At 36.9% G+C, this 16830-nt stretch overlaps 1 long non-coding RNA gene across 1 annotated transcript; it reads left to right on the top strand.

The window, feature by feature from the left end:
• Positions 1–5895: 5895 nt before the first annotated feature.
• LOC134311630 (uncharacterized) lies at positions 5896–12022 on the top strand. Its single transcript, XR_010011457.1, has 3 exons — positions 5896–5963; positions 10242–10377; positions 11337–12022. It is a non-coding gene; the product is annotated as an uncharacterized LOC134311630 (long non-coding RNA).
• Positions 12023–16830: the final 4808 nt, after the last annotated feature.

Here is a 16830-nt window from a genome sequence, read left to right as displayed (position 1 = left end):
TTCAGTACAATAAGTCATGTTAAGCTTTGTGCACTTGTGCACTTCTACACTCCATACAACATAACCAGGACAAAATCGGTTTTGTCACTTCTCATGTGAATGCATCCTTACTGAATGGAATATGGTATTCCAAGATCAATCATCTCCATGATTAAGAAGGAAACAATACAAAGGTATAAAGATATTTTGATTAGATTTTTAACTGTTTTGCAATTATACTTCAGTGTTTTTTTATATTATATTTGTGATATTTTTAGTGTATACGTGTCAAAAACAACCCCATTATTTTACATTAGTCTAAAATATATACAGTTCCACAGGACCATGGAACGTATTAACAGGTTTCCCATACATCCTTATGGGGAAAATACATTTACATTCAAGGTACCACTGTATCTGTTTTCAAGCAGTTCTGCAAAAATAGTGGACTAAAATTCCTATATGATGTTTAACAAGGTAAAACATTGTAAATTTATTAGAAGTGTTTAACTGCAGTATTTGCTGCCTAAGTTGATCTTTAATTATTCAGGTTACCTTTAAAAATTACCTTTTTACAGCACTGTAATCTTAAACTGTAATTTACTTTCCTGTAGTAATAAATTAGTGTTTTTATCTAGTTTGAGACAGCTTTAGCAAATATGTTTGGTGTTGATGGTTGTGCTGTGTACCCACACGATTGCATCACAATGCTTTCATGAAAAAAAAAACATCTTGGATTTAAGTTTCATTTGCTATACAAATAAAACTGCATCACTCAAAGTTATTTACTCCTGGGGACAATTAAGAGCAGCTAACATGGTTTTCAGGAGGTGGGAGGAAAATGGAGTACTTAGAGAGAACCCTGACAGTGATGAATAAACAAAGCATTAAACTTGACCCTGGAGCTTTGGAGCACCAACACTACCTGATGCGCTACTGAGGACAAATTGTAATTATTAGTACAGTTATCATTGAAAGTTGGTCTAAACAAAAACTTTAAGAAAACAAAAATGCTTCTCGAAGTTACTAGATTAGAAATATAAAAGACAAGCTGTATTGGTAAGTCTTGTTTTGACAGTCTGCGGGCTTGTTTGACCAGATCTAATTTAAGATCCGTCTAAAATAAGGGGTAGGACAGAGACAGAGTACACGAGAAAGACAAGGCAGTAATTTAACACGACATTCAGCTGTCATAACAGGGTATATGTGATTTGCCCTCTGCTGATAAAATAACTAGAAGATGTCTCTGACGCACATCACAATATGAGCGATACAGAGAAGCCAGATTAGATGATGTTCTAGGAGAAGTGTAGTTTTACTGACCAATAAAGCTTGTACAAAGCATTACATCTTAATAATTATCATGTTTTTATTAAAGATGAAAATTAAAAAAAAAATACTTTAATTAAAGGGTGTGTAATTAAGCTAATTCACCAAAAAATGAATAACCCTTCTTACACATCATAACCAGGGGTGCCAATAATTGTGGAGGAGACTGTATCTTTAATTTCATAAACTGTCAAGATAAAATTATCCTTAGAAAAAAGAATTATTTATTTATTTATTACTTCATGTTCCATTTATTTTAAAATTATTAAAATGATTAAAAAAGACATAGTCCCATTTAAAACATTTAATTATCTTTTTTTTAAATTAAATAAAATCTTCATCTGTCATTGTAAATCAGTTCTGGCCAGTTAATTTGATAAGCAGCACCGTGTTTTGTAATCTATTTATCATGCACTATAAACGTCAGAGCTAAAAGATGCTGCCGCACAATAGCAGTTCATTCCTGATCACAAAAATAATGAAAATGCAGAAGCAGCAGCGTCCAGTTTAATAAAGACCTGTTTTGGTTATTTCTGGCTCATAGCTAACCATCTTGACAATTGTTCCCTCATCACAAAATGACTAACAGTTTGTTTTTAGTAAACATTGGAAGAGACCATTGCTCTCATTGGAAGAGACCATGTAAATTCTTATGTTCACTTCATTTACAATTTTTAAAACTTAAAATCAATGCTAGGGCGCCCAGGTGGCGAAGCGGGATATTCTGCTAGCACACCAGTGCCGAGATTCTGAACTCCTCGGTTCGAAACTCGGTGTTGCCACCGATTGGCTGGGTGCCATCTCTGATTGGCAGATAGAGAGGCGCCTGTGCAGAATGCATGGGTGAAAAAGGGTTCCACTAAGGGCTGCGTGCGGGTCGGAGGAGGCGTGGGCAGCAATAGACCCACCTCGTCTGCAATCAGGGATCCCCCAGCAGCGGAAGACAATTTGACTACACTAAATTAAGAGAAAATGAAAGAAAATGCATAAATAAAATAGAAAAAAAAATGCTAAAAAAAAAACCTTAAAACTGCTTAATAATTAAGACACATTTGTTCCTAGTACACGTATAACTAAAAAGGAACCAAGCTCAAATGTCCATTTTAAACCTGTTTAAAATATGAGGGTTGTTAAGGGGAGGGGCAGGGGAAAAAGTAATTAGGTGAGCACATTGTCACGTCACATGCAAATCCGTCCCGGTGAAATGACAGTCACAATCAAAGTCAGTTCTGCTTGGCAGAATAATGCAAGCACAGGCACTTCTGCCCATTGTGGGATTTCACGCTGCACATTTTGTGAACGAAGCATTTTACTTTATCAGCTCTCAATCACTTCATCCCACAACACACAAAGCACTCTCTGATTTTATAAAGGGACATAAGTGTGTTTGTATAACTAAGGTTGTTAAATAGCCAACTTAAATGCACAGCATGCTAAATGTGCTACCACCAGCTGTTATTAGCTGATAACATTTCTGTAATATTTCTCAGTGAGATATGGTTGCCATAAGATTTCTAATTCTACATTTAAGCCATTACTGCAATATTTCAAGAAAGTCCCTTATTTCTCCAGTCTTGCTTAAGTTACTCGTGTTGGATAGAGCTGAATAAAACATTGTCTGACAGTGACATTTATAGTATTATTATTTAAAAGGTCCCCCAGTGAACAGGACATGTCCATTAGAAAGCATCAAACTGCTGGGAACAAATGAAGAAAAGAAATGAAAGCATTGTAGGATGTCAGAATATAAAAAGTAGAAGCAGACAGTTAAATCACACAATGCATCATTCAAATCAGATTTTACTTCAGGAAAAAAAACTAGCTTGTACTGGCCATTGAGGAAAGTGTTGCATTTTTTTTCTTAATTTTTTTTAACGTAAATTAAAAGTAATTCTATTTATACAAGCCGTACCTGCCAAAGTCAGACAAGCTTAGCTAGTTTAATTAACTGTTTTTTTAGTTTCACTCTAATCTTTATGTTTTTCCAATACCTAAAATAAAACCTTGCCTGTATTTAACCCTGATTAAAAATGTTTCTATTTAAGAAGAATTAATTCTGTAAAAACTTCCCTTCTTATTTCTAGAGTGCCGATAATGTTAACCAAAGGGTTAATTATGAGTTTAAATATAAAATGTAATATATATATATATATATATATATATATATATATATATATATATATATATATATATATATATATATATATATATACTGTATACACACACACACACACCAATCAGCCATTGTCCATTTTATCAGCTCCACTTACCATATAGTTTGTAGTTCTACAATTACTGACTGTAGTCCATATGGTTCTTCAATGGTCAGGACCATCACAGAGTAGGTATTATTTGGGTGGTGGATCATTCTCAGTACTGCAGTGACACTGACATGGTAGTGGTGTGTTAGTGTGTGTTGTGGTGGTATGAGTGGATAAGACACAGCAGCGCTGATGGAGTTTTTAAACACCTTACTGTCACTGCTGGACTGAGAATAGTCCACCAATCAAAAATATCCAGCCAACAGCGCCCTGTGGGCAGCGTCCTGTGACCACTGATGAAGGTCTAGAAGATGACCAACTAAAACAGCAGCAATAGATGAGCGCTCATCTCTGACTTTACATCTACAAGGTGGACCAACTATATAGGAGTGTCTAATAGAGTGGACAGTGAGTGGACATGGTATTTAAAAACTCCAGCAGCGCTGCTGTGTCTGATCCATGCACAACTCACTCTAACACACCACCACCATGTCATTGTCACTGTAGTGCTGAGAATGATCCACCACCCAAATAATACCTGCTCTGTGGTGGTCCTGTGGGGGTCCTGACCATTAAAGAACAGCATGAACGGTGGCTAACAAAGCATGCAGGGAAACAGATGGACTACAGTCAGTAACTGTGGAACTACAAAGTGCTTCTATATGGTAAGTGGAGCTGATAAAATGTACAGTGAGTGTAGAAACAAGGAGGTGGTTTTAATGTTATGGTTGATCAGTGTATATATACAGTACAAGAAACATAGAAGTTGTTTACTGCCAGAACTTTAATTTAAATTAATTAACTTGTGCAAAAGAATGTTTATCTTCAGAGTAGCAGAGCAGCATTATTATTTAGTACATTAATTAATTTTCTTAATGCACACAAGCTATATTTCCAGTTGATGGCAACATATTTTACATATGCCTAGGCTAAAGAGTTTCAAAACCATCTTAATATATGCTGATTTTAATTAGTGCATCCACTTTGTTTATAACAAAGGTAATTGTAAAGCAATTGACTAGAGACAGATTTATTAAAGCTTTAATCACTATATTCAATTATTAGTCAAATGTTTTCATACATGAAGTTGACTGTTTCTTTAAACAGTCTAAAGCAGGGGTGTCAAACTCATTTTCACCGAGGGCCACATCAGCATTATGGTGGCCCTCAAAGGGCCGATTGTAACGTATCCTGCTGTGATTGCAGAATGCTGTTTTTCTTGGAGGCTGAATTCTGCATTTATATTGTCCTACTTTACCACAGACACAGCCTCATAACACAAGAGACGCACCGGTTTTTCTTCCTGAAGCACAAACTTGTTTTCACTTTCATTAAATTTCCTCCTTATGCTTAATTTTCTTACTTATCTTCTTGTACATTTTAGGATCATGTGTAAATATGTGTAACATCATCTACTGGTGGGATGTGTCACTTTGCAGGTCACAAAATCAGCCTGCATTTTGATAGATGCAGTTTATTTAGGATTTTACAGTGTATTTTTAAGACAATCATTCTGCCCTCACTAATAGTTTATCCCCCTTTCCCAACTAGACAGACAGACAGACAGACAGGCAGGCAGACAGACAGCTCCCTTCAGAATACAGTCGGTTTATTTGCTTCCCAGCTGTGTGATACACTGTGTGCATCAAAATGAAGTAAAAATACAAACAATAAAAACAATAAAGAACCTAATACAGTAAAAGCACACAGCTGTAGTCAAGTGTTACATCTGGTACAATATGAGATTTAACCAAACGTAAAATAGCGCTAACGAGTTTGTAACTAGAACGCTGTGATATACTCACTAAACAATTACAAACAACTGAGAATATAAACGCCACTACTTACAGACAATGCTTGGGTATTATACTGCAATATAATTATTTGTATTTATTTATTAATGTTTACATTACTGACTACGCTACCCCGTGTTCTTCTGCAGTAAAAGTCACATGGCTACTCAGCGAGGTCAAAGTTAGTTGCCATGACTACGATGTCAACAGTTGAATTTAAAGGCGCAGGAGTCCCGTTAAATTATAAGCGCGTCTCTGTAACGACTCGAACCATCACAACAATCATACAGTCGCTTAAGCTCTCGCGGGCCGGATCAAATGACGCGGCGGGCCGGATGTGGCCCGCGGGCCGTGAGTTTGACACCCCTGGTCTAAAGGATTTTAAATTGATGTATTGACATTTAGAAGCGTCTTATTAGCCAACTGACAAATAAGGAGTTGCACCTGTGGCTGTATTTAAGACATACTACTCCTACAGCTTGTGCACTTTTGGCTCTTGATACAATGCAAACATGCAAGAAACTCAGCCAAGACCTCAGAAAAAAACACCAACCTCTGCAAGTCTGGCTTCTCTTTAGGAGCAAATTTCAAACAGCTAAAGGTACCACACACAAGCGTAAAAATGGGACAGCATAGACACACAAGGATATGTAACAATATGTAACTAAGCGATAATCTCCTCGGCCCACAGTGGGCTTAATTTTAAAATAAAAGCCTGACAGGACCATAAACTGTTTTTAAAGTTGGTAGACCAGCTAAATCAATGCAAGGTCAAGAAGGTAAAAATGTTCTGTGTAGAGGTGGGAAAACCTGTTTGATAGACAACCATCTTTGCAGCATGCCATAAATCAGACCTCATTGGATGAGTGGCAGGACAAAAGCCGCTTCTGAGTAAAAAGCTGGCTAATACCATTTCTATGGTAAAACATGGTGATGGCTTTTCAGTGGCAGAGACAGGTACAGATTAAAAGATAGCCCACTACTGCTCAGATCTGGAGTTAAGGCTTAATTCTCAGTGGTGCTATTAACTGGTGATTGGCTGATGTACAGGAGGAAGGTGGTAGCCGTATAAGCCTAGCCCTGTCAGTGTGGCTGCATGGGACCGGCATACTGACCATACTGACGATATATGATCTTCTAAGAGTCGAGTCCTAACCCTGGATCGGAGTATTAGTTGGCAGCGTACTTTACAGCAGTGGTCCCCAACTACCGGGCTGTGGACCAGTACCAATCCATGGGTCATTTATTACCAGGCTGCACAAAATGAATAAATAATTAGAGATTGCTACAAAAGCAATTACATTTCCAATATTCTTCGAGTGTTATTGTCCCCAATCACCACTAGGTGGGAGCAGTGTCTCGTTGCAGCGAAAAAAGCTCAGGATTCAGACTGATTTTCCATTCTATAGTTATTCTATTTTAAATCCTCCTGCCTCCGCCGGTCCGTGAAATTATATTTTATATGAAACCATTCCATGGTGCAAAAAAGGTTGAGGACCGCTGCTTTACAGCTTTGCCCCCCAAACACCCTCATTCCATATATAGTAATTATATATATATATATGTTTTAGCTTTTTTTTGTTTTTAAATATGTGTAAAGTGACTTGTCAAAATGTTAGCAAGCTTCTAAACCTTAGAACCTTTAATTTTACACGCAAATGCATATTTTTTTTTCATTTGCAGTCATTTGTTGGTCATGAACCAATCTTACATACATTCACACATGCACACAGCATGTAAATATCTACATATAGGGAATAAACTGCTTTAGTGATGCTTCAGGCATGCACACTGTCTCCATGGCAACATCAGCACCGATTAGACACTATATTTCTTTATAAATGAAATTTTAGGATGCACAGAGGTCCTCACACACATACTACATAATCAGTATTAGACCGTGCCCATACTGAAAGTCACACATATACACACCTGGATACCGTATGCTGTCAGGGTTCAGTTCTGGAAAATGTTTCAGTGTGAAACTTTAGTTGAAATCTTTGTGCATAAAGGCACAATCCACACACAGACATGTCCATCATTCAGCTTTCATCAATAGTCAGTGTGCAGTTGTAAACATGAAGCTTATAACCTGTGTGATACAGGGCTGGGGGGAGGATTGTGTGTGGGTACTTGGAAAAGATGTCCTGTCTTTGCCCTTTGTACATGTGGTCTGTTGGCTTCGCAGATGACATGTGCGCTAATCTCTTATTGATCTGGCTCATTCTCCTCCAGAAACCCATTTAAGGCTGAGGATCAGAGCCCAACCTTAGCAGACTCTTCAATCACGTCTCCTTTTTTTTCCACTACACACTCCACCTTTCCAATCATATATACACATATGCTTCTGTGCATCACTGTATTTATTATTATAACCTGTCCGAGGTGTTTTCTACCTTTCGCCAGTAAATTGGTCCAATTTGCAAATGCAACTGCAACTGCAAACTGCAACCCCGGCCAGGATAAAGCAGTAAAAAATAAAGGACAATAAGTGAATAACATTTTTGTTAGTATTGTTGTTATTATGCATATTATTTCACTGACTATAATTCAATGATTATTTATTTTATTTTCATTGTTTACCAATTTTTTTTACGTTGGGTCCGGGTTTCCCAGAATCACTGTGTGCAATGCAAATCTATCTGTGGGACCTTGCCCATCCCTCCTCCATCAGACGTAGCCTATTCGTGTCTGTATGTAGATGCCCAACCAGCCAATAGCAGAGCTGGGGATTCAGACTCTGGATCAGTAGTAGTGGACTAGCATAATTTACTGCTGCAACACCCAAGAATCGTATTTTTTTTTTATAATAATAATAAAATGTATTATTAATAATTAAAAGAATTACGATAATAATAAGCAGAATAGTAAGAATATTAATAATTATAGCATAATAGATAAATAATAAAGTAAGAACAAATGAAAGGCCAAATAAATAAAGTTTACATATACTTGAATTAGACATTTGTTATAGCGGTCTTGGAATATTAATGATTTCTGCAACTGTCCTTTTTTTTGGTGGCTGAGTAATTGGAGCACATATAGCAACTTAGCAAGGGTGCTTGGTGGTGTGCCAGCCAATTAAATGCTAAAATCCAGGGTTTGATCTCAAACCGTCTACACAGACACAATTGGCTATTTCTGGGCAGTGGGGTCTAGCCACTAGAAGGTCAATGTGCTCTTAGTACTGGTCCCAAGCCCAGATAAAAATAAGAAGGATTACGTAAGGTAAATAATATCTGTAATATCTGTGCCAAATAATTTTACATTTACATTTACTCTTATCCAGCGTGACTTACAGAAGTGCTTCCATAGTAAACATTACCATACTGTAGTTCAAGTAGACAGCAGTTCAAGAACACACATCTGCTGAAACCATGATAGAACCAAAGGTATTTTTTTTTTTTTGCAGGAAATGAATAGGAGTGTTAGTAAGTAAGTACATGTCAGCTTAAGTGCTTAGTAAAGAGGTGGGTTTTAATCGTCTTTTGAAGACAGCAAGAAACTCAGATGTTCGAACAGACAGAAGAAGTTCGTTCCACCACTTGGGTGCCAGTACAGAGAAGAGCCTTGATGCTTGTCTTCCTCTAGTCCTGGGTGGAGGATCAAGTCAAGCGAGACTAGTGGCTTGGAGGTTGCGTGGTACCGAGCGGGCTTTGATTAGACCTTGAAGGTAGCTTGGGGCTGGTCCATTTTTGGCTTTGTAGGCGAGCATCAGTGTTTTAAACTGAATGAAGGCAGCTACAGGAAGCCAGTGGAGAGAACGCAGCAGTGGGTGATGTGGCAGTGTTTAGGTTGGTTAAAAACCAGGTGAGCAGCTGCATTTTGGGTGAGTTGCAAGGGTTTAATAGTGGACATAGGAGCACCTGCCAGGAGGGAAGTGCAGTGACTGCACAAGAATCTGGGTGGCTTCCATGGAGAGAAATGGGCGAATCTTCCTGATGTTGTAGAGGAGGAATCGGCACGATCTTGTCATGTTGGCTACATGAGGAGAGAAGGTAAGTTGGTTATATAGGATGACACCACGGCGCCTTACATTATCAGACGGTCTGATTTGGGAGTCATCAAGAGAGATGACTAGGTCCTGGGTTGCAGTCTTACTGGGATTAAGTTTTAGATGATGAGCTGACATCCATTGTGAGATATCGCACAGGCATGCAAACTATGAATGATTTAGTGTAGTGATCCCTAAATACAGGAGCAGCCTAAATAAATAAATTGGACCAATCAGCTAACAGTGTATTTTTAAAGAATGATGGGTCCCTGCTGAATCATGTTCCGATCAAGTTTTCTTCTGGTAATTTTAAAGGACTTCTTTTTTTCTTGCCGTTTTTGGTCTGTTTTGGTCCTGGGTGCTGTAAAGTTGCTTTGAGACAAGGCACTACACATTTGACTTGGCTTGACTAGACGCATACCCGTCAAACTGTCCTTGCTAACTTTTGTCTACTGACAAAGGCACGGACAATGGGCATACAGGAATCAAAACTGGACATCGACATCAATGCAATGGATGATGGTCGACTGGTCTGACAAATCCTGTTTTTTTCTAAGATAATATAGATGATCTAGCAGGGTGATCTAACTCGCAGTGTACATTTAGTTAAAGGACCAGCTGGTAATGTCCTATTTCCAGATAGGACAGATTCCTTTAGATAACTAGTGGTGTTTTGACAGCATATTAGGTTTACTGTGGGAAGTTCTTTATTTTTAGATTAAAACAGTAAATACACAATCATTGTGATACACAATTGTAAATTAGTGTTAATAGGTATGTAATGTTGTGCTTTAAAGTTTAATATGTAAATAGTTGTGCATATTGTTCTTTACCTGAGTCCATTTGAACTCCATGTTTTTCTTTTTTGTGCTTGTTTGAAAGCAGTTTTTGAGCCCTGATACCAAACTCTAAAGTTGCGCAATCAAGCTGTGAACACAATCTGGCACTGATGATGCGCTCCTCTAAACAAGCCTGGAATCTATTCACTGTATGACTCCAACTAAGAGGACCAACTGTGAAGGTAGACTTGTTACTCAGTCATTTCCTGACTCTGCACTACATAGCCAAAAGTACTTGGACACCCCTCCTAGTTTTAGGTGTAAATGTTTTAGCCGCATACATTGCAGGTGTAAAATCAGTTATATAGAATAAATATTATGCATTATAATTTATAATAGTTGTTGTCTAACTTTACTGTGTGTTTACAAAGCAAGGACAAAAAAGGTTGGCTAGTTTGATCTGAAAGAACTCCAGTGACCTTCACAGAACTCTGACCTCAATCCCATTGAACACCTTTGAAATGACTTAAAACCATTTCATAATTAGTGCCTGAACCCACAGAGACTCTGAGTCATCTGTAACCTAGTGGTTAAGGTACTGGACTAGTAAGCAGAAGGTTGTTGGTTCAAACCCCATCACTGCCAGATTTTCACTGTTGGGCCCTTGAGCAAGGCCCTTAACCCTCAATTGCTTGGATTGTTTACTGTAAGTCACTTTGGATGAAAGTGTCTGCTAAATGCCGAAAATGTAAATGTCAGTTCTGTGCAAAGCCTTACCAGTAAAGTGTAGGTAATAGAGCCGCAAACAGGGTCAATGTGAACAACCTACTATAGACTACTATATAACACATCTTTAGGGACAGAATATGTAGAAACTCCACTGGCTGCCAGTTTACCTGAAAAAAGGAGAAAAACATTGATTTAGACCTTTTAAACCACTTTTTGTCATTCATTTCAATATTAGAATGTGGCCCAGCTGTCATAAATTAATATATCTTATTTATGGTATTTAGCAGATGCCTTTATTAAGAGTGGAAAAAAATTGTATCCATTTAGAGTGCAAGCAATTAAAGGTTAAGGGCTTGACAATTGCCTCTTGGTGCATAATCTTTAGGCCAGCCAAGTATGATGGGTTCCTGTGGGGTTTCTCTTAAGGTTTCTTTCTGTAATTTTAAGAGTTTTTCCTTGGCTTGCTCAACAGGGGCTTTTGGTCTGTTGGTCCTGGATGGTGCAAAGTTGCTTTGAGATGATGTACTACACAAAAAAAGTGGCTTGGCTTGACTGGTCTTAGTCAAACTGCCCCAGCTAACTCCTGTCTACTGAAAAAGGCACAAACAATGAGCATACAAGCATCAAAACCTGGCATCAGAACAATGGATGAAGGTCTGGTCTGACAAATCCTGTTTATTTTTTCATGGTAGGATGATCTAGCAAGTGTGCATCATTTACCCATAAAAGAGATGGCAGCAGTATGCACTGCAGGATGATCTAACTCGCAACGTACATTTAGCTAAAGCACCAGCTGGTAATGTCCTGGTTCTAGATACCACAGAGTCCTTCAGATGACTAGTGGTGTACATGTCTCAGCAGTTCAGAGCTGTTTTGAAAGCATATTAGGTGTACTGTGTAAAGTTCTTTAATTTTAGATTGGAACATTAAATACACAATGGTTGTGATACACAATTGTGAATGTGTTAATATGTATGTAATGTAGTTCTTTAAAGTTTAATAGAACAAAGACGGGCAGCACGGTGGCTCAGTGGGTAGCACTGTCTCCTCACAGTAGAAAGGTCCTGGGTTTGATCCCCAGATAGGGCCAAAGACATGCAAGTGAAGTGAATTTGAGATACAAAATTGTCCATGACTGTGTTTGACATTAAACTTGTGAACTGATGAATCTTGAGTAACTACCTGTTCTGTCATGAATGTTCTATTTAATTATTTATTTTACACACTTTGGTTACAAAGAACTAAACTAAACTAAAGGTATAGGAACCACTTACACCCTAATATTCAACATGTTTTATTAGATCTAAATAGACATTTAGTTCCCTATAAGATGTCATAATGGTACTATAATGACTATAACTATAAATGAAACGTTTTCATTTTTTATTTAAAATAAAATTTAAAAATGAATTTAAAATAGATCCCTAATTATTAGTTATAATTATTAGTTATAATTATTATTAGTTATAATTGAATATAAAACCTTATGAAACACAGGAATCACACAAAGTATAAGCAAATATGCAAAAGGGGTGAGGGGCGTTTGCCTGCCTAACACAAACAAGAAGCAATCCTGACAAGAAGCAGCTTAATAATCTCCGAGTTCCCCTTCTTTTCTTTTAAAATAACTCCTAAAAGCACTTTAGTATGGCTTCAAATGTAAATTATTTTCACATTTTAATGAGATGTTTTATTTTTATTACAAAATTAACTTTTTTTAAAGCTAGGTAACATTTAGGTGCAATCTGTTTAAAGTTAATCATCTCGCTGGCTAGCTCATTATGGCTTTTTCAGTTAGTGTTGGTGTGGAGTTGTTTTTCACATTTAAATTTAATGACTAAGGTTTTCTGTTCACTGGAGACATTTAATTGGGAAAAGAAAATGGTTTTAGACCAATTATTTTTTTATTTCCAGAACTGGTTTACAAAATGAACCATTTAGGACTATTTTTAAAAGAGTGTACATCAGAATAAGTTTGTATAAGTCGATCACAAATGCCGGGTTAGCATTGACATAGACAATTACATTTCTAAAGCCAGACAAACATGGAAGAGAAAAGAAATGAAAGAAAAAGATTTTCTTCCAGGCTGAAAATATTGATTGGCTGCTGAGGTTCTCATAATTGGAGGTAATTTGCTCAGAGACAGCATGGGCTCAAACCACAGATCACTGCTTGATGACTGAGGGATATTCATGGATGATGCAAAGAGATGTTAAAGTACATGCTTATTTAAATGTTCCTGAAATCACATTGAGAAATAGGAAGGCAGCATTTTAGTTGTTTGAGAGAAGTGAAAGTGATCTAATTTTGGCGTGTGTGTGTGTGACAGGACAAGGCATTAACTGGTGTGAAAGGGCTTACATTTTGACCACAGGAAACAGATCCGAATGGTGACCCTTTTATAGGGTACCCTTTCGCAAACGAGCAATTTAGCCTGGTTTAGTTTACACCATGATGCACTGCAGCTAATGTGGTAAACTTAACCTTGAAAAATTAGCTTTCATGTTCAGTAGACAGTATGTACTAATGTCCTCTAATAGCAAAGCCATGAACTGAACATTGTCACTGATGGGAATGTTATTTATATTTTTTCCATTAATATATAAAGGGATATTTTGAGCAGGTCTGAATATTAGTCTTGCTGAAATCGAGTTTGACAGCACCTTTATTTCTAAAGTCTTTTCTCTACAGTCATTGTAAGCTTAGGATGATTTTTTTTTGTTTGTTTCCTATGGCATTCTATTGTCAAACTAATTTTACAGAAACATTGTCCATGCCTAATCTTATTTGCCAAACAAGCAAAAAACCAGTATATTATTTTCCTCCATTCACTCAGTACAGTGGTACCTTGTTACTTGGCGTCCCCCAAAACTCAAAATCTTTAAAACTCAATGCCCTTCATTGATAAAATGGAACCCTTAAACTTGATGGTTACCTTAAATTCAATGTGTTCAGTTTTTACATTTTTTTTATTTTAAATTAACAATGAACAGTCGCTTTGTTTAGTGCTTGGCTTGAGCGATGCAGTAAAATGTCATTAAAGTGCACATAAGAGATGAATCTGCATTTGTGTGGAATAACCGTCATATTTACTCTGAAAGCGCCACATATATCTGTGTTTATCTGGATTTTCCTCATGTTTCACTTTTAAACTTGTTATAGCTCGGGGTTCAGAGAATTTGTAAGAATCAGCTTTTCTGAGTCTAAAACGCTTATCGTTAAAAAAAAAAGCTTAACGTGACAATGTATTAAAAGAACGACAGAAACACTAAACCTCTCTTATTACTGCTCATAAGTTCTCTCCACTAATAAATTCCTCGCTCATTTTGGTACAATAAGTCACATTAAGCTTCTCATGTGAATGCGCCTGTAACGAACAGAATACGGTATTCCAAGATCAAGTATCTCCACGATTAAGAAGCATAAGGAAACAAAAAAGAAGCAAAGATAAATTGCAGGTTTTATTATATTTTTTTTTTATTGTATTTCAGTGTTTTTTTATATCATATTTGTGGTATTTTCAGTGTATAAGTGTCAAAAACAACCCCATTATTTTACATTAGCCTAAAATATATGCAGTTCCACATTAACAGGTTTCCCATACATCCTTATGGGAAAAAATACCTTGAAACTCAACATCTTTTAAACTCAACACCACTCCCAGAACCAATTGACATAGAGTTTTACGGTACCACTGTAAATATCATTTTCTTAACAGCCATTTCCAGATCTCCTGATTCAGATAATCACAAGAGTAAATTTTAATCTGATGTAAGCAACTGAGCAAGCTGAATTAGATGTGTTAGGACTGGAGTGAGAATTCTTGTATAGATAGCACTTTTGTTACATGTGTCTTTCTTGCATAAAAAGTACAATAATCAAATCTGCAAAGAAACAGTAATGCATTTAATACAAACCAACTGAATTTACATGTATTGACTTTTTGTAAGTACTTTACATTACAGGTTCGTAATAAGTGGGTAATGATATGTTAATATTAGGGTAGAGAGTCATATTTACCCATAAATTTAATGTCAACTAGGGATAGTTGTTACTTAATAATAATACAGTAATTGCAGCTCTAACAAGTAAATAATAATAAAATCATAAATGATGAATGAGTGGTGAGTGGGTCACTTGCATGTGTGTTAAGGTACCATTGACAGATGTATAAGAATTTCACTGAGACATGCTGCTATTAATGAAGTTCTGGAGTTATGAAGTGAGAATGTTCTTTAGGGTTTAAGGTAGGGCTGGACGATATGGCTAAAATTTATATCACGATATAACTCCTAATTTCGGTCGATACGATATAATTCCAATATCGATATGAATAATACAAATGTCAGAAAAACTGCCAAAAACACAAAAATTGGATGGCTGTTTTCTGGCAAGAAATACAAGCTGAATACACCACTGAATTAATCTTTCCTCTCTTATCAGCTATTTCATCTGCTTCTTTTTCAACTGTGGACAGTGGCGGAGCCAGACAATTTTCATAAGGGTGGCCAGACTGAGACCAGTGCTCACACAGGGGTGGCACAGAAACTGTCTGATACCTTATTTTTTGTATGTGGCAAGTTGCTGTGGATCTAGAATTGTTTTGGTCACTCACTCACTCATTTACCTATGGCAGTGAGTACCATGTAGAATTACATCAAAACCTAGCATAATAAGCTTTTTTTTTTTTTTCTCATTTTCCCTGACAAGTGAAAAACTACAATATAGCCTATAACCTTAACATTATGAGAAAAATTATAAGGAATATCAAGTATTGCAAAGATATTCCTTTGCAATACTTGATCATTTGACTGCAAACTGTGTACTGATGACTCATATGAACCCCAAAACATGCTAGTGTGAATGCATGGAAAACAAATTTTAATTTTCTTTCAAGAATGACAGACTGACAAACACTATTAAGCCAAATCAGCATTGAAAATTGACTTTACTTTTAATAGCCTTCTACAATGCTGGGAATTCTTAAAATGGAATACTTTCTTTATAATAGAAGTGTTATTTAAATGCTATTAAATTGTTTTTTGTGGGAACACCTGCGTGCAAAAATGCTTCTAAAAAAAGTAACACCGGCAAAGCGGTGGTGGGGGTTGGGTGGTCTCCGCCCCTAACTCTAGATCAGGGGTGGGCAATTAAATTTTCCAAGGGGCCACATAAGAAACTGGGAATGTTGTGGAGGGCCGGACCAATGCGGTGAACTTAATTCTGCTCAATAGTCATTTAATCTCTTTATTTATATTTACATTACATTTTCAGCATTTAGCAGAAGCCTTTATGCAAAGCGATTAACAATACAGTTACAGTATACAGTCTGAGCAATTAAGGGTTATGGGACTTGCTCAAGGGCCCAACAGCTGCAACCTGGCAGTGGTGGGGCTTGAACCAGCGACCCTCTGATTACTAGTCCAGTACCTTAAGCATTAGGCTACAACTGCCCACTCTTTATGAAAAGCAGTAAATTGTACAGTTCTAATAAGCTGTGAATGTTTAGATGTTACAATTAGAAAATTAGAAGTAGGCAGAGTAAAACATCAACATTATTTCAGTATTTAAACAAACAAATGCAAAATGTGCAGGTTTTTAAACTTTACATTATTTTGTTTTTTAGACCTTTGTTATTGTTGGATATTATTTTTAAAATCACAAAGCTGCTCCTGACTGCTTCAGTTCTGGACGTGTTAAACGTTATAAACAGTCCTTGTTGCTTTTGCAGTTTAGTTAGAGAAGCTTCAGGTGTGACGCTCCGCATCGTTAAGGTTCTTATTTTTCTGTTTAGTACCGCTATTTAAAGCCTAAATTCTGATCCTTAAACCGCTTTATATCTGACTTCAGTTAATAAATACTTCAGAAGTTCACGTCTTGTTAAAAACTCCACCGTCTCTATCAATCACACAGTTCTGTTCGCATTACGGTTAAGCTGATACACGCGCGCACACGCGCACACACG

This window comes from Trichomycterus rosablanca, chromosome 4 (genome assembly GCF_030014385.1).
Source record: "Trichomycterus rosablanca isolate fTriRos1 chromosome 4, fTriRos1.hap1, whole genome shotgun sequence".
NCBI lineage: Eukaryota > Metazoa > Chordata > Actinopteri > Siluriformes > Trichomycteridae > Trichomycterus > Trichomycterus rosablanca.
The sequence above is the reverse complement of the archived record's forward strand: the minus strand, read 5'-3'. Positions and strand labels throughout refer to the sequence as shown.